This window comes from Lissotriton helveticus, chromosome 1_1, assembly GCF_964261635.1.
Source record: "Lissotriton helveticus chromosome 1_1, aLisHel1.1, whole genome shotgun sequence".
NCBI classification, from domain to species: domain Eukaryota; kingdom Metazoa; phylum Chordata; class Amphibia; order Caudata; family Salamandridae; genus Lissotriton; species Lissotriton helveticus.
In genome coordinates this window covers 642,699,719-642,726,781 of record NC_136057.1, presented here as the reverse complement: position 1 = coordinate 642,726,781, position 27,063 = coordinate 642,699,719, and the positions used below count along the sequence as shown (strand labels likewise).

The window sequence follows — 27,063 nt, the reverse complement described above, 5'->3', positions numbered from 1 at the left end:
GTTTGCATTTCTTATCTACTCTAGGTGCAAGTATTCTGGATCTAACGGGGTCTTTGATTACCTCAGTGTGTTTCAACATGCCTTTGTGAGTGCGTTAGTGTCTCAACAAGGAAATCCTCTTCTAGAGGGACTGTATGAAGCTCCACCCCATGCTATTGAGCAGCCCTGCTAATAAGCTGAACATAGCCAATGTTGTCAGGCGGGGAGGGTCTGGAGATACAGGTCAGGGTCATTTGATCTGGCTCCCTATCAATTCTCCCAGGGATCAGTGTCCTTTGGTGTGTCCTGACCTTGTGGCATATCCTGCTCTTCATCCCCATCCCCATCATCTTCAGGTGATAGTGGAGGTGGTGGTGAATTTGATGGTGTAAAGATGAAATTGGTGTTAGGAGGAGTAGAGGGAGGTATGTAAGGGGAGAAGGGTTAGTACCCATGCCCTTTCTCTTCAGAGGTATAGGGCAATCGTCTGTGAGCTTCAGCTTTTTATAAAGAGTGCCTATGAGGTGTCCAGTTTTAGGGTCAATGCGGTGTCTCTTTTGCTTTGGATCCAAAGCTGGGTCCTCGGATTGAGGCTCTTTGGATGGAATTTCTTTTCCTTTAGGAGTAGATTTTGGCGCCGAAGATTTGGGCTGAGAGTCTTTAGGCGTGGAATGTTTTGACAGTGCTTGGCTTTAGCCGGTTTCTCTGGAGTGGCAGGTTTTGGCTCTGAACTTTTTGGTGCGGAGGATCTCAGCTTCAAACCTTCCGGTGTCGAGGATTTTGGCTCCGAAGCTTTAGGTTTTGAGGCTTTCGGCTCCGAAGCTTTAGGTTTTGAGGCTTTTGGCTTCGACACCGAAGGTGTTGAAGGTGACTTTTGTGCCAGCGGTGTGCAGGCTGGCAAATGCTTTGTTTAATGTTTCGGTGCCGAAGGTGTTGGTTTTGCACTGGAATGGGGCTGGCCGGAGCCCGAAGGCTAGTCTTTGTGTTTCAAAGCCGGGCCTGAGGGCGGGGCATTTGAAACTCTCAGTGCTGACCTCAATGAAGGGCGAAGGTGATGCCTGAGCCTTAGGTTTTGGTTCATTGGGCACGGGGGGGGGGGGGGGGGGGGGGGAAGGGGGATAGAGGGGGGATCTGTACTTACGTTACGTTGACCGGGAGTGATGTTCAGTACTTCCATGTCAGAGTCTGCTTCGGACACGGACGCCAGTTCTTCGTCCTCCGTTTCTGCAGTTGGACAATCTGAATCTTCGCCGAAGATGTCCGGTATTGAGCCGCTCCTGGGTTGCATCTTGTGGTGTCAAGCCCAACGTTCACGAATGGTCTGAAAATCTGGGGGTGAAGTCAATGCCCATGCGCACTATCACCAAAAGAAGGAGTTACCTACCTCTTGCCTGGAAAGACTTCTTCGAAGAAAAACAAAGTGCAAACATCCGGACACAACACTAGATCGCAACGTATGCTAAAGCATATGATCTACAGCTCAAATGCCTCGAATAGGATGATTATATAGACAGTCAACTTTCTATCTAAAATGCTCTCAGTAAGTCTCGTTCCTTATTTACCACAGTTGATAAACTGGTCTCTGAAATTCTTTGGCCGAACACTACCTGCGACTCTTACAATGTCTAAAATAATTTTGACCAACTCTAGTTGAATTTTCCTCAACACGAACTGCGCTCTGCATCTGCTAGATAGGCAACCAGCCTCTAATCTCTCCCAATCTATGGCCATATTATTGTGGAATACAAAACCTGCTTCAGCAAATGCTACTATAATCAGTCCTGTATGGGCAGCAAAAGGCATCAACCTGATGTCTGACCTCGTTGCTAGCGGTAGCCCCCTTACCTTTGCTGAGTTACAGGAAAAACACTACCTTACCAACATGGATGTCTACAATTTTCTTTCAATGAAATCTAAACTCTTCATATTGAAACCTCTCAAACCCCCAACTATGTTCCAATTTATCCAACAAGTCAGTATAGATGGCCACTTGGAGTTTAAAATTGACAAACTCTTACAACTCACAGTCCACCCCAATTCCACCCATTCAGAAATGTTGGTCCAAATACTTCCAAAATTCAAGCCCACCCCCCTTAATGGACTGTGCTTGGCCCAGAATTTCTACCAATCTCTTGAGAATAAATTGATCTCAATATTGTCCCAGACAAAAACCTTTGCAGCACACTTCCTATATTGGACTCCATCCAGATTACTCAAACTAAAACGGATTGACCGATTCCTGCTGGTCCTGTGGTGAAGCCCCTGGGGGCTTTGTGCATATGTTCCTTTCATGCAAATGGCTTTCCTACTTACTGGGTTGATATCAATAAGTGACTTAAGGCTATCTTCAATGTGGATTTCGTGCTATCCCTATACCTTATACTGTTACCACATGCTTCCACTCTTCCACTAGACTTCCCTGACAAAAACTTAGCTCTACTAAATCTTCCAATAACAGTAGCAATTAAAGTCATTCCCTTGGACTGAAAGACATTAAATAAAATGTCATTGAACAAATGGTGGGCAGGGGTTATGTATCATGTTTGTTAGGGCTAAGCTTTATTGTTTTGATATGCTCTATTTAGCGAATCTCATGGTTGCCCTTGCTGTTGTGGTGCATCACCTGCTTGCAGACAAGTTTAATTTAGACTCCGCTTATCCAATTCCCCTTTGTACAAGGTTGGAGGCAGAAGCAAAGTATAGCTTTACTGACATTTGCATGTTCTAGTAGACTTCAAGTATGTACGCATTACATGCTTTCTACTTCGTGCGGTCTACTTCGTGCGGTCTATAAGAAAGAAAACAAGTTACTTACTTGTAACTTTGGTTCTCCAGTATTGGAAACTTTCATAGATTCCCATGCTTGTATCATTCCCAGTCATCGGAAAAGGAGTCCCCAGTATACATAAAATAGCAATAGAAACCATTACCAAAACAGGGCCTAGGCCCATTCTTGTTTTGCAACCTATCCACCTCTTTTTGTAAAACATTAACCAATCAGATTAGTATCACTCCTTAGAACCCTCCTCAGAGAAGCTCAGAACCTCAGATTTTCATAGCCGTTGTGTAACTAAACCACTGAAGATGGAAGAGGCTGAGCTTTCCCAGGGAAGGTGGGTGGGTCGCATGGGAATCTATGAAAGTTTCCAATACCGGAGAACCAAAGTTACAGGTACGCAACTTGTTTTCTTACTCTTGTATTGGAACTTTCATGGATTCCCATGCTTGTATCAGAGTAGCTAGCAGTTATCAGCACATTTATTGGAACCATTAACAATATTAAACCAAGAACAAAGCCATTGTAAATTTATGATTATGACATTTTCAATGTTCAATAACAGCTAGAAACTTCAGAAAACAAACACGAGGTTCAAAAATGTGCAAGAGCTGATAAAACAGTACATGGAAGGAGGGATGAAAGGGAAAGCTCACCACTACTGAAAGAGGCTCCTCAGGACTGCTTGGCCAACTGCTGTGTCACTATGCGTAACAAAATGCAGGCAGTAATGCCATGTAAACGTATGGGTACTGCTCCAGGTCGCTGCCCTTCAAATCTCCCGGATAGGAACTCCATCAAAGAGGGCTGTAGAAGAAGAAATTGCCCTCGTGGAATGAGCACAGACTCTACCTTCTAGGGGCTTGCCCGCTGCCTTCTGAAAATACTGGATAGCTTTGGTAATTCAACGAGCGATACCTTGCTTGGAATGGGGAAACTTCTTACGAGGGTCACTAAAGGACACAAACATTTGAGAAGACTTCCTGAAGTCTTTAGTTCGTTGGGGATAGAACTTTAAGCACCTCTGAATGTCCAGAGAGTGAAGTGCTTTCTCTGCCGGAGTAGCCGGTTGAGGTAAAAAAGTTTTAAGAATTACCGGCTTATTCAAATGAAAGTCCGAAGTTACTTTAGGTATGAGTTTTGGGTTAGTACGTAGAATCACTGTTCCTTTTTTTAACTGGAAAAAGGGTTCCTGCATGGTGAGAGCCTGCAATCCCCCCACACATCTAGCCGAAGTCAAAGCTAGTAGAAGAGCTATCTTCCAGGAGAGGAATTTCAAGTCTGCCCTGTGAATACGCTCGCAAGGAGGCTTCATAAGCTAGGAGAGAAGAGGAAAGAACAAAGAACGAAGGAGGAAGAAGGAAGAACGAAAAAGGAGGAGGAGGAGGAGGAGGAGCAGGAGCAGAAGGAGGACTGACTGGAGGGAAAACTCTGAAAAGGCCCTTGAGAAAGTGTTTAATGATTCTTGTCGACCAGAGGGAAGGGCCTGAAGATGTACATCTGAAGCGAGAGATTGCCGCCAGATGCACCTTCATGGAAGAGTGAGCCAGCCCCGATTTTGCCAATTATAGAACATACGGAAGAACTTCATGCAGTTCAGACGTATAAAGGATGGAAGCTGTTCTGCTGGCACCAACTGCAGAAACGCTTTCAATTCAACCTGTAAGTCTTGCTGGTACTTGGGGCTCTTGCTTGAGAGAGCACTACTTTACATTCTGCTGAAAGATTCAGAAAAAGAAATTCTCGCTGCTCAGGAGCCATGCCGAGAGCTGTAGAGACTGAGGATCCGAATGCTAGACTTGGCCCTGGGACATAGTCAGCAGTGAAGGAATCGGCTGCAGTCGAAGGTCCAGGGAGAGAAGGTGCAGTTCCGTGAACCAAAACTATCTGGGCCACGCAGGAGCTATCAATCATCCTGCATGGTTCTGCTTTGAGAAGCCTGGGGGTCAGAGAAATGGGGGGAAAAGTGTAAACAAATGCGCCTGACCAAGTCATCGAAAGCGCATTCCCCAACGATCCCGGATGGTGAAGCCTGCTTGCATAGAACTGACATTTCTTGTTCTCTCGAGTGGCAAAGAGATCTACGGAAGGTCTGCCCCATCTGCGAAAGACCTTCAGTAGAGTGGAGTTGTCCAGCTCCCACTCGTGGCTGACCGACTTCTGTTTGCTGAGTGTCCCCTGCTTTGTTGAGGACACCTGGAAGCTGTTCCGCTTGGAGTGGTATCTCCTGCTGAATTGCCCACTCCCAGATTGCCTGGGCTGGTTGTGACAACAGTCGAGATCTGGTGTCTCCTTTGTTTATATATATTGCATGGCGGTCATATTGTTTGTACGTATTAGGACGGCCGACTGTTGTATTCGTGGAAGAAAGGCCTGCAAGCCCAGGCGAATCGCTCTGAGCTTCAGCAGATAGATATGTAACAGATGATGCTGGTGCCGCCACCGGCCGCTTACATGAGGGTCTTGTAACAATGCTCCCCAGCCTTCGAGAGAGGCATCCGCAGTGATTTTGTGTGCAGCAGGGGCGATCCTGAAGGAAAGGCCCTGGAGTAGACGCATCCGTAACCTGCAGTGAAGAATCAGAGGTATGCAGGAGGAAATGGACGCCAGAAGGGACTTGTAGAGGCAAACTGAAAGCGACTGTGTTTTTAACAATCTAGAGGCAATGGCTATCAGCTTTTCTTGCCTCTCCAAGGTCGGGAAAGCTTTGTTTATGGACGTGTTTAAAAAGGCTCCCGGAAATCTGGCTGTTCTGGAAGGACGGAGAGAAGACTTCTGTTCGTTGAGCGTTAGCCAGAGATTGACAAATAAGCGTGTGCATGCTGCCTGCCTGGTAGGAGTTTTCAGTGACCAGTCGACCAGGTAAATTAAGACCTGAAGCTTTTGTTTTAGAAGAAAGGCTGCTACCGGAGCGAATACCTTTGTAAAGATCCGTGGAGCAGATCAAAGTCTAAAGGGTAGAACCCGGAATTGAAAATGGCTCTGAAGCGAAGAAACCTTCTGTGAGCTGGGAGTAAGGGTACATGAAAATAAGCGTCCTCTAGATCCAGCATGGCCATTTAATCCCCTGAGTTGAGAAGTTGAAGGTCTTGTCCGAAAGGATTGTTTGGTGAGATAGGTGTTTAGCTACCTCAGATCTAGAATAGGGAGCCACTTTTCCAAAGTCTTCAAGACCAGGAAGAACAGGGAGTAAAAACCCTTTCCCGGCTGCGAGATAGGGACCGGTTCTATCGCTCCTTTGAGGAGCATTTGATGGACCTCCAACCGTAGAAGACAGATGTTTTGATACAGTGGCATGAGGGGGCTTGGATGGTGGTGGTTGGACAAACTGGTATGGCCACATTGCATGATGTTCAGCACCCAACGGTCTGATGTTATTTGCTGCCAGTTGCGGAGGTAATATGAAATTCCGCCTCCCACTGCTGTCACAAGAGGAGAAGGGGAAGTAGTCCGAGCCAGCAAGCCGCTATTGATACCGTTTGCCTACATTATCACAACGCCTGCCTCTTTATCTGGAGGAGTGGTAAGGGGAGCCGCAGGATTTCTGGACCTCCTCTGGGCAGCTTGCAAGAGGACGAGTCCGGATTAGGTTGGCTGGTCAAACAGGCTGGGCTATCATCTGGAGCCTTATATTTTTTCTCCAGGCGAGGTAGAACTAGAATGACCGTGGTTGGATTTTGCATTACTTTTAATCCTTCATCCCAGACATGACCTACAATTGGTATTGATCAGACAGATTTCTTATAAGGTTCCTTGAGTCATAAAGTAAGCACTCAGATTCCACCTTGGTCATGGGGCAGGTCAAATCGTTTGGCGGCTCTCTTCAAGTAATGGAAACCCCCTATGTCGACAGGGGTGGGGAATCAACAGGTGCCAGAGCAGGAGAAGCTGGATCTGGAATGACAGTCATCCGAATCCGCATCTGGATCCGGAATCGGGACGGTGCCCGAATCTTTATCAGAGGTGTCGTTCTGAACGGCGGGCACAACACGTGGTATATCCTGCGCTTCAAGCATTCGCTGACACTGTGGTAATTGAGGGGCAACAAGACTAGCAGGAGGAACAGTAGTAACAGGCACCACAACTGGAATAGGAGGCTGTGTTGCGAACCTTTTTCTGTAGTCCAACAGCATAACTTGCAAGTCTGTCAGCAAGGAGGAGGGCATTTAGACCATACTGCTCATAATCCACATATTCCTCTTCAGTATCTGTGTCCTGGCACTTAACGTGTAGCTGAGAAGGGCTATCAGCATACCCAAAAGGTCCATCTTCCTCTTCAGATTCCTCTTCTTCGAGGAGTGCAGGAGTCAACCTCCTGGGGTAAAGTCATCTCCGGTGTAATTCGACGTTTCCTGAGTGTAATAGAATTTTTTTCCAGCATAGACGATAGAAAGAATCGCCGACAAAGAAAAAGACTTAGTCAACACAGCAGTCGTCGACGCAGCCGTCGTAGACACCGTCGTCATTCCAGCAGTCGTCGACGTAGTAGCAGTCGTCACACTCTTCGTCAAAATCCTAGTCGACGCGGACTTCGTCAACACAATCGTCGACTATACAATTACCACTGGCATCAAAATCATCAACAGGGTACCCTGCGTCAGTGCCGGAGACAAGGAAACCACCGCTGATGAGCCAGTCAACGGGGCCAGAGACTAAGACTGTACCTCTGATGTTTTTTTCGACGGAGTCGTTGACGGCGTCGTCGAGTGAGCCTTTTTCGGGGATTTCACCTCAGAAGTCAAAGATGAGGCCTTTTTGAAGGTCTTTGGAGCTGCAGGAGGAGAAGTTGGAGGAACAGAACTGGATTTCATCTCAAGTATTACTTCTTTTGACTGTCCTTCCCTCTCCTTTACACCTTGGTGAGGAGATTCGACTGGACTAAGCCCTTTAGACCGATCAGAGGTCTTTAAGGCCTTACCAGGGCGTTTCTCAGAAGGTGAAGGAGAAGCTCTACCCCTTTTTACACACCTTCTGGAAGATGGCACAGAAGATGCTTCGTTGCGGTCACTAGATACTGGCTCCTTCCTTGATTTTAGCTTCTGGAGCCAGGTCAAAAGAAATGCGTTACTTACCTGTAACAGCAGTTATCCAGTATTGGTGTCTTTCATAGATTCACATGCCTGAATCATTCCCCGTCGTCGAGACGGGAGCCTCCGGTATATAGAAAAGTAATGTCCTATAGACATACATAAAGAAAAATAGGCCTAAGGGCCTCACCTTAGTAGCCTATCCTTGTCCTTATGCAAAAAGGACCAAACTCTTAGAGCCAGCCAATCAGCTATCCCCTCCCTCTAGAACCTTCCCTGCTGGAGCCTCAGTCTCTCAGATTTTCGTACGCACCAAGCTAGGTAGGCGTAAAGCAGGTAGAGAGAACGTGAGTCCTTCCAGGGGAGGCGGGAGGGTTGCATGTGAATCTATGAAAGACACCAATACTGGATAACTGCTGTTACAGGTAAGTAACGCATTTCTTATCCAGTATTAGGGGTGTCTTTCATAGATTCACATGCCTGAATCAGAGTAGTTAGCAATACATTATGCACATGTCTGATGTAATGATGCCATATAAACAGTTAGATAAAACACTTAGAATCATGCGACTGTAGCATCAGCATACATCAACATAACCAAATAGAAGAGATGTGCATACCAGGATGGCGGGATGTAGGAAGGCTCACCTCACTGGAATAGATGTCGAAGCACCGCCTGACCCACTGCTGCGTCCTGCAGAAGTTCAACATCCAGGCAATAGTGTCTGGCGAATGTATGCGGTGACTTCCACGTCGCTGCTCTGCATATGTCCAGAATCGGCACTCCAGCGAACAGCGCTGCTGATGTGGACATTGCTCTTGTGGAGTGTGCATGCACCGTGGCATTCAACGGCCGGCCGGCCTTTTCATGGCAGAATGCTATTGCCGAAGAGATCCACCTTGAGATACTCTGTTTCGTGAGAGGAAGACCAAGCCTTGGTCTACTGTAGGCCACGAAAAGTTGTGACGACTTCCTGAAGTCTTTTGTCTTCTCCAAGTAGAACTTTATACACCTTTTGAGGTCCAAGGAGTGTAACGTCCTTTCTGCTGCAGTGGTAGGGTTTGCAAAGAAGGAACGTAGAACCACCGGTTCATTAAGGTGAAAGTCTGAAGGTACTTTTGGTATGAATTTGGGATTCATCCTCAGCACCACTCTGTCCTGTTTAAATTGCATAAATGGTTCCTGAATGGACAGGGCTTGTAACTCGCTGACCCTCCTGGCAGACGTTAGGGCGAGCAGAAGAGCTACCTTCCATGAGATGTACTTGATGGGTGCTCGATGAATGGGCTCAAAAGGATGGCTCATAAGCTGGGTGAGTACCAAGTTTAGATGCCAAGTGGGCGGAATCCTTTGAGGTCTTGGATACGATCTATACAAGCCTTTGAGGAACTGTTTAATAAGCCTGCTGGACCAAAGCGAAGGGGCCATCGAGGATCTGGTGTAGCGTGAAATCGAAGCCAAATGAACCTTTATAGATGCATGTGCCAACCCTGACTCTGCCAAGTGTAGAAGGTATGGCAATATCTGCACAGGGGTAATTTGAAGAGGTCACAACTTGTGTTCCACGCACCATAAGCAAAACCGCTTCCACTTGAGGGAGTACGTTTTGTTGGTACTGTCCGCTCGCGCTTTTGCTAAGACCTCCCTGCATTCTTGTGGGATGGCTAGATGACAGAATTCTCTGTGCTCAGGAGCCAGGCTGATAATCTGAGCGATGGTAGGTTCGGGTGTTGGATCTGTCCGTTGGACATAGTCAGCAGGTTCGGGTGCTGTTTCAGACGAATCGGAGTTCTGATGGAGAGGCGATGAAGGTCCGAGAACCAGTGCTGCCTCGGCCAGAACGGGGCAATTAGGATCAGGGTACAAGGCTCCGCTTTCATCTTTCTGAGGACTCTGGGAATCATCGGGAAGGGGGGAAAAGCGTATGCAAAGACGCTGAACCAACTGATGGAAAGGGCATTCCCGAGAGACCGTGGCTGGGGACGCCAACTTGCGTAGTGTGGGCATTTGGCGTTCTCCCTGGTGGCAAAGAGGTCGATACGCGGGATTCCCCATTCTGAGAATACCTGATCCAGTGTACCTTGGTTGAGTTCCCATTCGTGAGTGAGAGACGTCCGTCTGCTGAGTGCGTCTGCAATGGTATTGTCCTTGCCCGGGACATATTCCGCTTTGAGCGTGATCCCTTGGAGCACTAGCCAGTTCCAGATTTCTTGCGATTCGTGTGATAGAGTGAGCGAACGCGTCCCTCCCTGCTTGTTCAGGTAGTGCATCGTCGTGGTGTTGTCCGTCCTGACGAGCACCTGGGAGTTCTGGATACGTGGTAAAAAGGCCTTCAGTGCCAGGAAGACAGCTCGCAGTTCTAGAAGGTTTATGTGGAATGTCTTCTCCTGCTCTGTCCATTTGCCGTTGACTTGGAGGTCCTGGAGGACCGCTCCCCAACCTTCCAGGGAGGCATCCGTGGTGATCACCAAAGGCGCTGCTGGAAGGAGGAAGGGTAGACCTGTCGACAGATTCCTGTGGTTCATCCACCATTGCAGGGTTTTTGAAATCTGTGGTGTGATTCGCACTGTGTCGTCGAAAGAGCCTGTGCTTTGAGTCCATTAGTATGCTAGGGCTTCTTGCAATGGGCGCATCCTTTGGGGACGTGGTCCGGATAAAGGCAGTATAGGCACAGGTCGTGCTTGTCCTCCACATGGAGCCTTTTCTTCCCACATGAAGAGCAGGCCCTGAAAAGGGCTTTCTTCTGGGAACTAGACATTCCTTAAAATTGGTAAGGAAAGACAGCACTTACTGCCAGAGAAGAGTCTGAAGTATTCCTGATGAAGAATTTGAGAAAGTAGTCCTTTTCCAAAGTGAAAAAAGTAGGTTTGAAGATATCCTGAGGAGAGCTCAGGCTGGAGACTCCCTAGCACAACGTGCGGTAGAAAATCTGAGAGACTGAGGCTCCAGCAGGGAAGGTTCTAGAGGGAGGGGATAGCTGATTGGCTGGCTCTAAGAGTTTGGTCCTTTTTGCATAAGGACAAGGATAGGCTACTAAGATGAGGCCCTTAGGCCTATTTTTCTTTATGTATGTCTATAGGACATTACTTTTCTATATACCGGAGGCTCCCGTCTCGACGACGGGGAATGATTCAGGCATGTGAATCTATGAAAGACACCCCTAATACTGGATAAGACACCCTTCACGGTCTCGCAGTCTTCGTAGAGAAGGAGCGGCATATTTTACAGTCTGTATTTACTGTCTGTACCCAGACCATAAGGATGCAATCTTTGTGCTTGTTCTCAATATATAACCTTTTTAGCACAAGTAGCACAGGCTTTAAAGAGGGCATTCTTCTCCTTATCAAACATCCTGAAGTAGTTGTTGAAGAAAAAAACAGGTGAAAAGGTTGTAGAATTAAAGTTGTAGGAAAAAACCTGAGCAGAGCTTAGTGGAGACTCCCTTGCACAACGTGCGGTAGAAAATCGGAGGTTCTGAGCTTCTCTCAGGAGGGTTCAGAGGGTGTGGCTAATCTGATTGGTTGTTCATTTGTTTTGGTCTCTTTTACAAAAAGGAGGTGGATAGGTTGCAAAACAAGAATGGGCCTAGGCCTAGGTTCTGTTTTGGTAAAGGTTTCTATTGCTACTTTATGTATACCGGCGACTCCCATTCCGACGACGGGGAATGATGCAAGCATGGGAATCTATGAAAGTTCCAATACTGGTAAATAAAGTATTTAGAATTTAAAAAAAAGGTTGATGTTGACTGTTACTCTATAACTGTAGGTTTGTTCCTATTGTCAACATGAGGTTACCCAACCCTATAGTGCTGGGATCAGAAATTGCCTCAATTTCTCAATTAAAAGCTTGTATGCTGGTACTGCAAATGCACGATAGTTGCAACAAACCTGCACCTAACTATGCATCAGTTTTTTAAAACAAAACCTCAAAAAAAGAGCAAACCGATATTTCTTTTACGACCATCAAGGGTTCAGTGATCGGGTGATGCTAATGAGAAATGAGTTTACAGGCAGAGCAATGGCATCAATATGTAAGTTTACTTCTACTTAAAAGTTGTGGTATGTAATATTTTGAAGTTTGTTTCTTTATATAGCGGACCTAAGAAAAGGTACACTGTGTTAAGAATCCAGGAAAACTTCAATAGTTTTACAGAGACACAAATGATCACCCAAAAGCTCTTTTGTAGTATTGTGGGCGAGCAGTTAGGCTTATCAGAAGGTATTGCTAAGCATTTGCTGACACAGGCAATAAATGAGGCACACACTTGAGAATAAATCTGAGACCAATTTAGGAAAGTAAGTCGCATTTTTATATAAATTTTGATTCCAAGAAGTTCGCTATCAAGTAAGAACTTTTTTTTAATATCAATTTTAGCAGATAAAGTAAAACAGCTACCTAAATATGCCTTTACGCACAATGCTTTGTTATGGGAGAAATGGAAGATAGCACACAGCTATTTACTGTAGACTTCTGTGCATCTCCTTCAGTTCTTAAGGTTATAGGGGGGACAAGGTCTAAAGTAATACCAGCAGTTTCTTGTTACCTGGTCTGGGGCGTCTGGGTACAGGAGGAGCGGGTCGCGTTGGTAGCTGTGAGCCCTATACCGGTAAAAAGAAGTAACTCCTGGAAACAGGCTGCAGAGGGGGGACTTGGGGACAAGTCTGAGAGCTCCCAACAGGGGGCTCGGGTAGCAAGGGTCTGGGGGACAAGGGAGCTCAATTGGTTCATTGGTACCCTGGTTGGGAGCTTTGGTGCAAAGCAAGGTGGTTGGCTGGATTCTGTGCATCCTGAAGCTTTGCCATCGTTCTTGCCAGTTTAGGGTGTAAAATCAGGACAGCAGGGCCATACTGGTAGTGGATCTCTGCGGTGTGGATGTCCCTTACAGCTGCTTTGCCTTAGGTTGTTGGAGTCCCGACTGGACTTTCGCAATGTTGGCTTGCTGAAAGGGGTTGGGTGCCCCAGGTATTGGTCCTGGTGTTCTTTCACTTGGTGGTGGTGGGGTTTAGGGTGGGGTGGAGGCAGATCTGAACCAGAGGAGCACAGGTACCTTTTCCTGGGAGACTGCAGCGTCGGGCAAGCTGGTGAACTGCAACTCGGTGAACCGGACGTTGCTCGTCCGTGCCTGCGGCCTGCAGGGGAGTAGCTCCTCTACTCCAAGGGAGATTGCTTGGCAATTTAAGAAGAGCTGGCAACCCACCAAGGTTCTTAGCAGGAGTTCAGCTGCAGGACGAGTTGCTGGGTAGCGATTGTTGACACTTAGTGGGACAGACAGGGTTTGGCGCCAAAGTCCACAGCAGTCTTCAGTTCTTCCTTTTATTGCAACTCTTGATCTGTTGAATCTGAGTTCCTATTGTCAGGGGTGCCACCTAAATACTCAATCAAGGGACGTTATATGGAGTGACCGGTATTAGCTAATGGGCTACCTACCTTTAGAGTGCCAACACCCTCTATATGACCACTTCCTGTGGGAAGTGGGCGTAACCCTGACCCAGAAAGCCTAATTCTGCCAAAACCAAGATGGTGAAAATCTAACAGTCGTGTCTACTTCAGGTAGCCCACCTTAGGGGTGGTACTAGCCTGAGAGAGTGGCACACCTAAGACTAGCTAATTTTCCAGGCTCTCCTCGTGACAAATGGGTCCGGGGCTGCTTTTTCCCTGTCTTGGGAAGCCTTGGGTCGCTTATCAAAGGTGGCAGAGGCCTATGAAGCCTCCTACCATGATATGCTGATCACTTAGCCATCCAGCTTGGAGGAGGTGACAACACCTCAAGCCGCAGCAGATGTTTCTTCCACCAGAGAGAGTGGGCTGTCACCTGCAGGGGGTCAGAAACTGGTGTGTGGTGGCTGACTGGTCTACAACAGTCAGCCAGCACACTAGGCTGCTGTAGTGGTGACTTCCCTATACCGCGTGCAGTGTCTGTAGGCATAGCATACAGTAGGAGTGCCATGTCAAGACTTCACTTTTCTCTTACCATGGCATGCAGCCTGTAATGGCAGCTTGCATGTTGGTGCTGAGAGGTCCGTTAGGGTGGCACAATACATGCAACAGCCCTTAGGGATCCTCTTTAGTCCACTTGGCCTAGGTTCCAGGTGTACCATTCACTAGGAACATATAAGGGCTGCTAAAGCTATTGGAGGAAACAATTGTACTGTTTTAGGGAAAGATCTGGCACTGGGTGCACTTCTGTTAAAACTGCATGAGATACCAGGCAAAAAGCAGGGGTGATCATGTCAAAAAGGAGCACTTTCCTACATAATCCTCCTCATGTTCAACATGACAGAATGCCCAGCAACCAGAACACGAAAGAAGAGGTGAAGAGATCAGGCAGCTTACACGGTCAAATAACTACACACATTCTTGGCCAAACATTGCACTGTAGCTTTATAAGGAAGCTTAAAGAATGTAGTATCCACACAAGGGTGAGAGGAAGCGCAAAAAGCCCCTTCGAATGCATCTGCTGTGAAAAGGACAATACCTTGGTGGAGTGGTCATAGTAACTGCATGAAAGCTGCTCCTTGGTGTTATAAAGAGCTGCAAGGTATAGTCAAGATCTAGAGGCACAATGAAAAGGAATAATTGCCAGGTGTAAAATCTTTTTTCATTTGGCGCTCAAACCGTACCTTCTGAAAGTGCAAAGGGTCGTCCTCAATATCACCTTGTGCTCATGGAAAAACACAAAGGGTTTCAAGCTGATAACATTACTGACCACAGATGGATCAGCAGATGTGTTTTTCTGAGTAGTGGATTTAACATGTTTCCATCTGGAAGGAACAGATGCATAAATCCGAAATTTTGGAAATGGCAACGTACATAGGTGCAACATCCTTACACACGGATTTAGAATATGAGACAATACAGGCGAAAGGCAAACCATATTTGGTCTGATATAGAAATGGTTTAGTTCAGTCTACAGATAAAGGAAAAAAACTCAGTCAGGAACATATTGTTATAGATCCTTGCAGCAGTAGGTAAGAAAGCTGATCTCACGTTAAACTAGCCCCCTTGGATGACCTAAAATGAGACCTTTCCAAATCTTATCACAAAAGGATTACCCCTCAGCACAAAGCAACTAGGATAGAGGAATAAGGAGCAAAGGTTGAGGAGTGCATAACCTGCAGACAATAGAAAATATTTCATATGAGAATTCGTGGCAGATAAAATTTATTCAGCAAATAAGTTAACAAAGGCAACTGTAACCAGTTTTTTTTATATTGCTTCAGTCACGCTATACAAGTAAATTAGTCAACTGGTTTATAGGAACGAAGGAGGCTCTTTCAAGTACATTGAAACTGCTTTTAGAAATGATTGATTGCTGAAAACCACACAGCAGACGGAGAAGAGAATCTAGGGTGACCCTGTTTCAATAGAGAGATTACATCCAGAGCAGCTGCAAAAAAACTACTGCATCCACCTGATGAAACCTCAGCATCCAACAGGCTTATTGGAAGACAAGAGCTAGCCAACAGAAGAGCTGTACTTGGACTATACAAAGGATATATTCTAAATAACTCCATGGCCTGTTTAAGCCGACTAATTAGATTAAGATTAGAAGAAGAGAGTACCAGTAAACCCAACAGCAAAATGGTCAAATCAGCCTTAAACTAAAAAACAGGTGTAAGTAGTAATAAATAGAATGCCAGAGGTGTCCTGTTGGGTGTTGCCTGTTTAAACTGTTGCATAAGGCCCAATATTGCTAAACAGTTAGTACAACATGCAACCTCAGAGCGGGTGATATCTTGCATTCAAAGACTTATGTCCCTTAGAAGTTATAATGTAATTACCTACGATAACATCTCTGGTGCACACTCTAACTAGAGATGCCTTATTTTCAGAATATTCATTCACCAACTGGGATCTAGTGATTTTTTTAGCAATGTTCCAGCACCCCTGTAGGTGGGTACTGTGCAACTATTTGGTTTTTCTTTGTTCGCCCTAATGGGTATGCTCAGACGTGAGTCCCTTGCTCACTTTGCCACTGGAGTCAAGCAAGCCCGGCTGAAGACGGCTGTAACGCCAGAAACCGGTCCTGGGAAGCTTGATTCCGGTCCAGGGAAGACATGGCTTGGCAGTTCGGGCTGGACTGCTCCCATGAGGCACAGGGTCAGACTGATTTGCATATGGTCATGTCTGAACTGGGGTGGCGGGGTGAGCTAAAGAACAGTGATGGATTAAATCCAGATCAGTTGACTGGGGGTGAGTGTTTGTATTGTCAACGCTCCGTCCATCACCACCTTTGGTTTTACTGTGCAACTATTCCCATGGGAAATGACCAAGTTGTGCTGCATATAAGCACCACCCGTAGACGCAGAGGAAAGTATCTTGCCTTGTTCCTTTTTCAAACCTTTAGATGCAGAGGATTAAAAACATGTTGATGGCAGTGTGCTAGTTTTTAACTTGGTACCTTTACACTTGTTTAAGACCATGCACCAAACACGGAGGGAGAATTGGGAGGGCCTTGAGGTAATTCTAGTTTGAGAGTCCAATGGCATTACCAGAGGTAAGCAACTTATTGTGAAGTGCAGACTCTCCATCCTTAGAACAGGTACCAAAACAGTAACTCCCAAAGGTAGAGGTACTGAGAAGTAAACTATCAAAAAGTAGTTCAGGACCAAAACACAATGTGCATTTGTAAAGCGCATTTTCACCCGTAGGCACCTTGTCGCTGAATACCAGATGTTTATCGTTCCCCAGCTCAACGGTATTTATTTTATCGGCCTCAGAAGGATGAAAGACTGAGTGGACCAGTCAGGATTTGGACCTGTGACCATAAGGTCAAACACAGGCCTCTACAGTGAGCTCATTAGCCCACTAAGTCACCAGACCCAAACAAACCAGAAAAAAGTCCTTGTTAGACCAGGCTGCCAAGGCAGTAGTGCTCTGTCATGGTATGCAGAGACAAATAAGTTGCAGTGTGGCAGATATCAAGAACAGGCAATGCTCAAGCCAATGCAATTGTAGCGGCCTGGCTTGGTGGAATAGGCTCCTGGGGCTGGTTTCTGCCAATGCACAGCTGATTTTAATGCAGATTATCCACCTTGACAGGGTCACGTACTGTACTGCGTTTCCTTTCTTCACTCCAGTAAACCCATGAAAAGCAGACTGGTTCCTTGAAAAGTGTTGGTATCATCGATCTAGAAACTTAAGGACCTCTTAAAGCCAAACTGATGGAGCAAATAATAGAGTGAAAGATTGGCCGAAGTGGAAGAGAGCCACAACCTTTGAGGCCACCTGATGTTTTTTAGCACCAATCTGCCCAGAAAAAAGGTGATCTAGGGCAGCTGCACTGATATTGCCTGCAGTTCCCTCATGTGGCAGGCTTGGGTAATTGCAATGAGGAAGACTGTTTTCAGGGTCAAGAAACAAAGCAAGCAACTATGCATGGGTTCTAAGGGTGTACACGTATGAAAGAGCAAGAACAATTTAAGGTCCTATTTACCCGGAGCACCGCAAACTGCTTAGGTGGAAACTACAACTGGAGATGTAAACAAAAACATTTCCACATTACCAGAACATACGGCTGTCTGTTAAGCGGGAAACATCCCTTACTACAAAGTCTTAACTACGAGAAGCATTTACAACGAATCTGGAAGTACGAGGGAGGCATTACAGCCTGTTTAAACAACGAGACTGCCATTACAATGAATGGCATTACTACGAAATTTCAGAGTACAATGCCTGACTTCACCACGAAAATCACCATGTGTTGAGAAAGATGTCAAGTACCTTTGTGTGCTTACAGTAAGAAATGCGTTACTTACCTGTAACTGCAGTTATCCAGTATTGGTGTCTTTCATAGATTCACACGCCTGAATCATTCCCCGTCGTCGGAATGGGAGTCCCCGGTATATAAATAAATTAATGTCCCATAGACATAGATAAATAGGCCTAAAGGCCTCACATTAGTAACCTATCCCTGTCCTTTTGTAAAAAGGACCAAACTCTAGAAAAGAGCCAATCAGCGGTCATCTCCCTCTAGAAAGTTCCTGGAAGGAGCCTCCGTCCCTCAGATTTTCGTACGCACAAAGCTAAGTAGGCGTATTACTGAGAGAAGTAGGTGAGCCCTTCCAGGGGAGGCGGGAGGGTTGCATGTGAATCTATGAAAGACACCAATACTGGATAACTGCAGTTACAGGTAACGCATTTCTTATCCAGTATTGGGGTGTCTTTCATAGATTCACATACCTGAATCCAAGTAGCAAGCAATGAACAAAGCACATTTCGGATGGTATAGGATATACAAGTCATTAGATAACATATCAAACGACTAATAAAAACATGCATTCGCAAGCAATAAATACCACCAAATTATACAACAGAGAAATGTGCATACATGAGAAGGATGGAGGGATGAAAGAAGGCTCACCTCTACTGAAACAGATGAAGTACTGCTTGTCCCACCGCAGCATCTTTCATGAGTTTTGTATCCAGGCAGTAATGCCTAGTGAAGGTATGTGGAGACTTCCATGTTGCCGTTCTACAAATGTCTATAACCGGCACTCCTGCAAAAAGCGCCATGGATGTAGAAATTGCCCTGGTAGAGTGGGCTCACACTTTAGATTGCAGGGGTTGCCCTGCTTATTCATGACAAAATGAAATAGCTGCCGAAATCCAGCGGTAAATACTTTGTTTGGTGAGTGGAAAGCCCTTCCTGGGCCTACTGTAAGCTACAAATAGCTGATGAGACTTGCTGAATGTTTTTGTCTTTTCAATATAGAATTTAAGGCAGCGCTAAAAATCTAGAGAGTGCAACGACCTTTCCGCTGCCGTTGTGGGATTCGTGAAGAAAGAGCGTAAGACCACCGGCTCGTTGAGATGGAAGTCCGACGGGACTTATGGAATAAACTTTGGGTTTGTCCGCAAGATTACTCTTTCCTGCTTGAATTGCAGGAAAGGCTCTTGTATTGATAAAGCTTGAAGCTCACTCACCAGTCTTGCGGAGGTGAGAGCAAGTAGAAGGGCTGTCTTCCAAGAGAGGTATTTCAGGTCAGCCCTGTGTACCAGTTTAAAGGGATGCTTCATAAGCTGATTAAGGACTGTGTTCAGGTGCCAGGTAGGTGGCAAAATTCTCACAGGGGGAAAGGTTCTGTAGAGTCCTTTTAAAAACTGTTTGACCAACCTGTTAGACCACGGAGAAGGGCCAGCAGAACATCTTCTGTAACGGGATACTGCCATCAAATGGACACTGATGGACGCATGAGCCAGGCCTGAGTTTGCCAGATGGAGAAGATGAGGTAATATTTGTTCCGGAGAGGAAAGAAAGGATGTATACCTAGCGCTTGGACGCCTCCGGGCAGCAATTCGCGCTATACAAATGCACATCCTATCCTATCTACACCAGATGCAAAATCTCTTCCATTTCAAAGAGTATATTTTATTGGTGCTATCAGCCCGAGCCAAGATTGCTCTACATTCTGGTGGGATAGTCAAGCTTCTCTGAACTCTGGAGCTAAGCGGCTAATTTGAGTGAGGTCAGATTCGGATGCTGAACTTCTTCAAACGCATCGGTAGTTCCAGAGATAGACGGAGGAGTTCCGTGAACCAATGTTGGCATGGTCAAGTTGGGGCTACCAGGATGAGAGTACAAGGCTCCGCCTTCAGCTTTCTCAGGATGCTGGGAATCAGTGGAAACAGTGGAAAGGTGTACGAAAAGACGTTGCACCATGCGATCGAAAATGCATTCCCTAGGGACCCTTTCTGGGGATGCCAACTTGCGAAGTGTTGGCATTTGGTGTTAGACCTTGTGGCGAACAGGTCGATCTGTGGAGTACCCCATCTCGAGAAAATTTGATTGAGGATTCCTTGATCCAGTTCCCACTCGTGAGACGTTGTTCTTTGTCTGCTTATAGAATCGGCGAGCACATTGTCCATGCCTGGAACATACTCCGCCCGAAGAGATATATTGTGTCCGATTACCCAGTTCCAAATTTTCTGAGACTCGTGAGAGAGTGTCATTGAACGAGTCCCTCCTTGTTTGTTGAGTTAGTGCATCGTCGTAGTGTTCTCTGTAAGGACGAGCACTAGGGAATTTTTGATTCTTGGAAGGAAAGCTTGAGGGTGAGGAAGACTGCCAGTAGTTCCAGGAGATTGATATGGAGCCCCTTTTCTGAGGGGGACCACTTCCCGCTTATCTGTAGCTCTTGGAGGAAAGCTCTCCAACCTTCCAAGGAGGAGTCTGTCGTGATGACATGTGGTGTAGCCGGAACCAGGAATGGTAAGCCTTGAGAAAGGTTTCAAACCGATATCCACCATTGAAGGGACTTGACCATTTGAGGAGTGACCTTTATGCGATTGTCGAAAGACCCTGTGCATTGGACCCATTGTTTGCGAGTGCCTCCTGGAGGGGGCGCATGTGTAGCCTGCAGTGAGGTATCAAGAGGATACATGACAACATCATTCCCAGTAGGGATTTGAAAAGTCGGACTGTTAAGGTCTTCTTTGAAGTCACGAGCATAGGCAGTGTCAAAAGCCTGTTCTTTCTCTCTTGAGATGGGAAGGCTTTCTTTAATCGTGTGTCGAGAGTTGCACCTAGGAAATTGATGCGCTGAGAAGGTAGATGGACTGATTTCTCCCAATTGTGTGCGAGTCCTAAACGATTGAAAAGTTGCAGACAAGCGTTAGAAGACCTGGACACGCTTTCTAAAGATGGAGCCTTGATCAGGCAGTCGTCCAAATACGGAAAGACTTGATGATGGCGCTGCCTGACATATGCAGCAACTGGGGAAAGACATTTCGTGAAGAGAAGATGCGAGGTGCAGACTAGAGTCCGAAGGGCAGAACGCAAAATTGAAAATGTCTGCCTGCCACTGCAAACATTAAATATTTTTTGTGATTTCTGTGAATCGGGATATGGAAGTAAGCGTCCTGAAGGTCCAGGGACGTCATGACATTTTCCTCTTCTAGCAGTTGTAAGACCTCCTGAATCGTCACCATGCGAAATGACTGCTTGTTCAGGAATTTGTTGAGGGCCCCGAGGTCCAAAATTGGTCTCCACTTCTTCTCTTTTTTCCGAATTAGAAAGAAGCAAGAGTAAAATCCCCTTCCTCGTTGAGACGGAGGTACCTTTTCTATTGCCCCTTTCTGGAGCATAAGAGACTTCTCTGAGAAGCAGCCGTAGATTTTTGTGATTCATTGGGCGGGGAAGTGTTTGGGGTGGAATATGCGTACATTTCAGAGAATGGCCGAATTGAATCATGCGAAGGACCCAACGGTCCGTGGTAATCTTGCTCCATTTTGTTAAGAAATGGGAAATCCTTCCTCCAATTTTTGATGAGGGAAACAAATCTGGGACTGGCTGAAGAGACATGTCTTTGTCTATGCCCATTGTTTTTCCGCTGTCCTTTACCACGAAAGGACGACTTGCCATAAGAAGATTGTTGTCCATGTTGCTGGCGTTGCGGATATTGGGGTCAACTCTGGCCTGAAGAGTATGAAGACCTGTATTGAAAAGTTTCCTCTATAAGGACTGTCCTCTTCCTCTAGACCCACGAAAGGACTGGTTCTTGGACTGGAGAGTACCCAGAGCCCTAGCAGTGTCCATGTCCTCCTTTATATTCTGTAGCGCTTCATCAATTTTGGAGCCGAAGAGCAATTGGCCATCATAGGGCATATCCAATATTTTCGTTTGCACCTCGGGATGAAAGGAAGTTGCTCTTAGCCACCCTTGCCGTCGCAAGACTGCTGCTCCAGCCAGCTGTCAGAAACCAGTTGTAGCGATATCCATCGCACAGTCTATTATTTCTGACGCCGAGGTTTCACCCTCTAGTAACATTTTCTTTACCTCCTCTTTGGATTTATCTGGTAATTCCGATAGATATGGGGCTAAATCCACCCATAATTGTCTATTGTAGCGTCCCAAGAGCGCTAAGGCATTGGCTGCCTTCACAGTCATTGCAGACATTGAGGAGAACCGCTTCCCAATGTTGTCTAACCTCCTGCTTTCCTTACCCGGAGGTGCCGAAAATGGGGCAGAAGGATTTCTGGAATTCTTCTGTGCCGCCTGCGTCACCACTGAGTCCGGTTTGGGGTGTCCTATCAAACAAGCAGGTGCAGTATCGGGTGCTCCATACTTTTTATCCAATCGAGGTACCACCGGAGGTACGGAGGAAGGGTTCTGCATGACTTGAAAACCCTGAGTCCATAAATAATCAATAATGGGTATTGATCTCACTGCTTTTTTGAGAGGTCCTTTAAAATCATACTCGAGACCATTGCTATTTTAAAACGTTCGGCGGCCCTCTCAACTACGTTACGGAACCCTCCAATGTCGCCTGGTGGAGAATCTGCGGGCGCAGGCACTGGAGACGCGGGGGAGGGAAAGACAGTCATCCCAGTCATCATGCATAGATTGGGCATCTTGCAGTTCTCCCTCTTCCTGCTGTTCTTCCTCTTCCTCATCAGAAGTCGGAAGATGTGGTAGATCAAACCGCTCAGGCTGAATATAAAGGTGGAGGCCGTGGTCTTGGTGAAGGAGATACTGTGGTAGGTGGTGGAGCAGGTGACTCTGGAAACGTCTGCTTGTAGTATTGAATGAGGTACCTTAAGTCAGTAACGTAAGAGGTTGGCAGGCAAACCATAGGTTGAGGTGGCAGATGATATTCCTCCTCCTGATCCTCATCTTCATCCGAACTTTGGCATTTTACATTAAGTTCCGAAGGACATGTTGCCGTCTGAAACACGTCCCCTTCATCTGAATCCTCCTTTTGAAGAAGACATGCTGGAGGCAGTGGTTGAACTCTGCTTGGAGATGTTAAAGCTGGCGTGAGTGCCTTTTTCGGGATTCTTAGGCGTACACATGTGGTTTGAAGGCCAGAATCCATCATAGTCGACGAGGCCGTCGACGGCACGGTCGACGGTGGAACGTCGACGGGTGTCGTAGAAGGTTAAGTCATCGTCAACGGGGCCGCCGCCGACGGTGGAGACATCTCGGTCGCGACTATGTCTTCGTCGACGAGCCCTTCGTCAATGGTATCGACGTCGACTGTATTGGCTTCGTCGTCAAGGTTGTCGCCGAACGAGTCGTCAGCGAGGTCAGCGTCGACGGAGTCTTCGACGTCGACGGTGTTTTCTTGATGGCTATCGTCAACGACAAAGTCTTACCTGCCGTCAACGATGGGGTCGTAGTCTTCAACGAGGATAATGACGACGATGCCGTCGACGTAGAAATAGTAGTCGTCGACGTAGATACATGTGAAGCAGTAGACAGCTTTTCTCGACAATGAAGAGGTCGTCGACGATGCCGTCGTCGACTGTGTCAAAGCAGGCTTTTTGAAGGTGTGAACTTCCTGAGAGGAAACCTTCACATAAGTTGCCTTGGATAGAACCTCTGAAGACTTCTTTGATGTCTTCTTTTGAGGAGGAGCCGTAGGGCTAGACGAAGCCACCCGAGGTCTCTTTAGAGAAGATCTTGAAGAGACTGAAGAACCTTTACTTTCCTCAGAAGATTCAAGGTGGTCCCTGTCTTTCAGCCTCTGGAGCCAGATTAAAAGGAGTCCTCCATGGTCTTTGAGGGTTTTAGTGGAAAAGGTACGACATACCTTGCAGTCTTTAGAAGAATGGTCCAGATACAGGCAATATAGGCAGTCTTTATGTTGGTCATCAACATGTAGCCTTTTCTTTCCACATGAACCACAGGATCTAAAAAGACCCTTTTTTGGTGCGTCAGCCATGATAGTATCAGCAGTCACAGAAGAAACAGGATAAGATATCCAAGAACACTGGAAACCAGTTGTGAACAAAAATCTGAGCAGAGCTCAGAGGAGACTCCCTTAGCACAACGTGCGGTAGAAAATCTGAGGGACTGAGGCTTCTACAAAAGGACAGGCATAGGTTACTAATGTGAGGCCTTTAGGCCTATTTATCTATATGTCTATGGGTCATTACTTTATTTATATACCGGGGACTCCCATTCCGACGACTGGGAATGATTCAGGCATGTGAATCTATGAAAGACACCCCTAATACTGGATAATGTGACATTTTGTGCTAACGAAGAGGTGAAAAGTACATTTTCTCCCACACTAAGGTGAGAGATGCAGGTGTGAGACCGAAGTGGCTGTAGAGAGCCACAGGTGTTGGTGTGAGAGCGAATTGCTTCTATCGGCGTGCTGGCAGGGTCAGAGGCTTGACTGGAGGGCGTTTAGAAGGCGAGTCATACGCCCCGCTTCCACTTGTTTGCTGTCCTGCATCGGAAATATTCCACCCCACGTGACGTGATTTGAGGCAGACGGCGTATCATAAAACCAGCAAGGGGAGCTTGTGGGGCTGCAGAATACTACATGACTTAAAGGACAAACAATAGCAATTTATAATCGGGAATTTCAGAACAGAAGTAGTCAACAAAAAGGTACAGCATTAACGGGTTGCTTAGGATGCTTTGACATTTTTTTACACGAACTTGGACAAATATTTTTATTTCAGATTACTAAGAGTGCATATACTGTTTAAATAGAATTAGCGTTTTAATAGTATGCGCAGGAAACGTATGGATGATATTTGTGTTTGTGATTACGGTAGTAAATTATGCGGTGTGATAATGGCTTTTGTTATATACACTGGTGTTGTAATGGTACTGTCATTCTTCTGCTGCCAGTGTAGAAGCCATTTAAATTAAGCACAACACTGGTAACAGTAGCACTACCACTGCAATGGGTCATGTCTAGGCTTACACAAACAAGGTTTTCACCACATCTGACCAATCATGGATAGACTAGGCCACGGAGGCCATAACGTCCTATGGGAATGACAAAGATATTGGGGGCAGTGCACCAGAAGGCATGCATGTAGCAGCCTAACAGGCAGGCTGCTTATGAACCGTAGTGTGTTGATGCCAAAAGAAAACATCAGTTTGCCAAAAGCATGAATCCAGTTGGATTCAGTACCTGAGTGATTGGTTGGAAAGGAGTGAGAATTGACCTTACTGGCCAAAGTCTGCACAATGAAACTTTCTAAAGTATGTTTGGTGAGGAAGTTAGGATCCATGGGTGTGTGATGACTGGCAAAACTTGCCAACTATCGGGAGGACAAGAACATGGTTTAAACCACATAGCCAACAAGGCATCTATGTGGGTGTCATTGAATGGGTGTAGATAATCAGATATTGCAGGCCCAAATCGGAGAATCTCGGTTATAACAGTTATCTTAGTCTCAATTGAGGGTAACTGCAGTTCCTTCGCTCCATGTGAACCAGTACTACAAACGAGGCACTATCTATTTGAGACGAGTCATGCTCAGTTTCAAGGAAGGTGTCAAGGTCACTGTTATTTTGTAAGCTAAGGTTTAAGCCATCAGTGTAATATGAAGTAGCAAGCCACCACCACTCATTGCCACAAGTAATGCCAGTAGCGCCCCATTCTGGTAGGGGATCAGAGTCCGAGCCAAAAACGATGAAGCCTCAGCAGATCGCTGTGTCACAGTATAACCACTGGGTTAGAAACAGGTTGCCTAACATTCAGTTGCACTTTAGTGATTTTGTAGTGGTATATTAGTCGAGCTTGGGAAGACGTAGACCTAGGTTTGGTGTTTAACATGGGTGCTGGTAAGACTATCGACACTGGCAAATTTACAAGATAGGTGAAAAGTGTTAGCACATACTTAGGTTTTCCAAATGTTCTAGATCCCCATCAATGTAGGGTTCCATCATGAACATGCCATGAGATGATCATGTGGACACTGCAAGAAATGTAATGTAGTTGGTGTGGGAGCCTCTCTTCTTTACTAACACAAAAAAAAGGGCTGTGGTATAGTTAGTGTGGATCAACACCACTAGAAGGATTTCACACTGGAGAGGTACCCACAATGTAAATACGCAACAGAGTCTGGCGCAACCATGAAAAGCAGATGTATAGTAAAAAACAGCAATACCACCAAGAGGCTGGGATCATACGTGAACGTATGTAAATGGTATTTCTATTGCATGAACCTAACCAAAAGGCAGTGGATCACTATAGTTGATCACAGACTAGTGTAAAGCAAGGATTAAGAGTGGGAAGCTAGGTTGTGTATAGTTGATGTAATATGATGTAGTGTTCTTTAAAGAGGAGAGTCTTCAACTCTTCCCTAAACTGAAGCAGCGCTGGAGCAGTCTTTATAGATACAGGGATTTTGTTCGATATGCTGGGTGCATAGATGGAAACGGTCTGCTTTTTCTTTTTTTACATTTCTTAGTCTGCAGTCTGATGGATTCCTGGCTGGAGATCGTGAGCTTGTCTGCAAGATAAGCAGGGTTGCTGGTCGTGATAGATTCAGAAATGATGAGGGTGGTTTTGAAGATGGTGCAGACTGGCAAGCAGAACCAATGAAGACCCATCAGGATGGGCTTGATACGATTTCATTTCCTCATGCCCTGGATGAGACTTGCTGCAGCGCGTCATTAAGGACACCTATAACGGGTGCAAGTGTGGAGTCAGGGAAGCCATAGACTGGGGCACTACCATCATCCAGATGGGAAGTTTTCAAGTCACTTTCTGGAAGAAATAGCTTGACTCCCTTTAAGACGGGCAGATGATACAAGGCCATCTGTCTTTTTTGCAATGTGTTGCTGGAAGTTGGGGTTGGTGTCCAGATTACAAGTGAATTGCATTTGGTGAAAGTTAGGATTTAAAGCTGACAAGGTTTAGGTCTGAGCCAGGATGCATCTTATTTGTTGTTTTTGGTATAGCACAGGAATTCTAATCAAGGCATTTCACTGTAACTGGCTAACTCAACTCTGATCTAAACAAGCAGTTTAGATCTGTGAGGCAAATAAAAGTATTAAGATTAACATATTTCTTACAACCGGGTCTAATCAAATAGTCTAATCAAATAGTCTCTTAACAGCCTAGTCTGAAGAGATGTCCTAAAACTCTAAAAGTCTTGCTTCCAGCAATGGGTGGAGGAACACAGTTAGTGGGCTTGGAGGCCGCAGTTCAACCTACAACATACATTTTCTCACTCTTGTGGATGGCTTGTGTGATATAGATAAGCACTACAAGGGAAAGCAAAGGCATGCAATTACTAAGCGCACAAAAAGACCCATTCGTCAGCTACCCTTGAGAGCCTAAAATATGCCCAGCACAATCATCAAATATGTGACTGCAAAACAGATACAATTCTACAAAGTACACTACACTGGAAAAATGAAGACATGAATGCGTTTTAGGTTAAAGAACAGTGACATGAAAAGGAGCAGTTTATACATCAGCTGGTCTGGCTCTTTGACTGCTGCTATAGTTTTTGGGCTTGTCGCAATGTATTCTTAGAGTAAAGAAAAGGATGCATATGTGTAATAGTATCTCAATTTCACA

At 46.0% G+C, this 27,063-nt stretch overlaps 1 protein-coding gene across 1 annotated transcript in view; it reads right to left on the bottom strand.

Annotated features, from left to right (window-relative positions):
- The window catches only part of GNAI1 (G protein subunit alpha i1), a 314,590-nt gene that overhangs the window by 27,843 nt on the left and 259,684 nt on the right, over positions 1-27,063 (bottom strand). The gene's annotated exons all lie outside the window — the stretch shown is intronic.